The sequence below is a fragment of the Centruroides sculpturatus genome, unplaced genomic scaffold, assembly GCF_000671375.1.
Source record: "Centruroides sculpturatus isolate CEXI.00-Female unplaced genomic scaffold, Cexi_2.0 scaffold1175, whole genome shotgun sequence".
Taxonomy (NCBI): domain Eukaryota; kingdom Metazoa; phylum Arthropoda; class Arachnida; order Scorpiones; family Buthidae; genus Centruroides; species Centruroides sculpturatus.
In genome coordinates this window covers 185,454-186,789 of record NW_019385559.1, presented here as the reverse complement: position 1 = coordinate 186,789, position 1,336 = coordinate 185,454, and positions in this window count along the sequence as shown.

Sequence of the window (1,336 nt, the reverse complement as noted above, 5' to 3'; positions counted from 1 at the left end):
CGATTAATACGCCAGTTGCGGTCAATTTTATTAATAAATTATTTTAAAACATAAAAATCTTTATATTTCAGATATTTTTAAAATTATTGATGTCAACAATTATATAAAATTTTTTAATGTTTTAATTAAAAATTTTAACAAAGATAATGCATCATTAACCAATATCATAATATTAGCAAGCAGGATGGCCGAGCGGTTAAGGTGGCTGCTAATGCTTTGGAGGTCCCAGAATCGACTCCGGACGGGTCGAAAAATCCCCAGGAATTTTTCAGGATGGTCCTTCCGAATATATTGGACTCCGTTCCTCACCATCCGGCCGCCCCCATTGTGGGTCTGGCCGAACCCATAATGGGCTTGCTAAAAGAGGCCCGCCCTCTTACTTGTTAGTGCCCACAGAACGGAAAGAGTTCAGGGGGGAAACATTACAGAATCGAAGATGTACAGTACAGTACATCACTTTCATCAAGAAACGTAATTTACATAACCATATGATATTAAATGACACAACTATGAGACGCGGAAATATGCAAATGAAATTGAAAATAAATTTTTAAAAAACAATTTTAACTTTTAATATTATTCTGATTTCGAATTTATAATCTAATAACATAAAATAACAAGTTATACGTAAAATATACAATTAGAAGTTGAAATTTAACCGTGCGATTTAATGCTTTGATGTAAAAATTTGGCGTAGTGCGCGATAGATTTTCGAGATGTCATACGAGTACTTATTACTTCGAATTGTTAGTTTTTCTATTATTAAACACTATCTCCAGGAGGAAATCTCTCCAAAAATTCCAACATTTCTACTTTGTATTTCGACGCTGTTTTAAATCGGAACGTCTAGAAAAAAGGAAGTATTATTTCGTTTTTTTGGTCTGTGTAAACAAATTTCTAACTTGAAATCTATTCGTTTAGATTTACCGTTTTTTATATAAATTTTTGTTGAATTCAATTAATTCGATTGATTTATAAATAGCTTTTCTTTCGTTCAAACTACATAATAAATCTGTATGTACAGTACTGTACCTTCAAATTATTAAATTTTTAGTAATTAATCTAAAAGATTAGTAATAATTCTCTAATATTTTACGCTAGAATATTTAATATACAGTAATACCCCGAACTTACGCGATAGGTGGGACCAAGCGGTAACCGCGTAAGTCGGGGTATAATTTCGCATATAAATACATACAAATAATTTTTAATTGGGGCCGGAGACTAAAGAAAACAATAATTTAGAAAAAAATGTTTAATAAAATCTTAGATAATACATATGTATAACAAATTAGGCCTATATTATTTTACAATTTTTCACATTTACTTGATTATT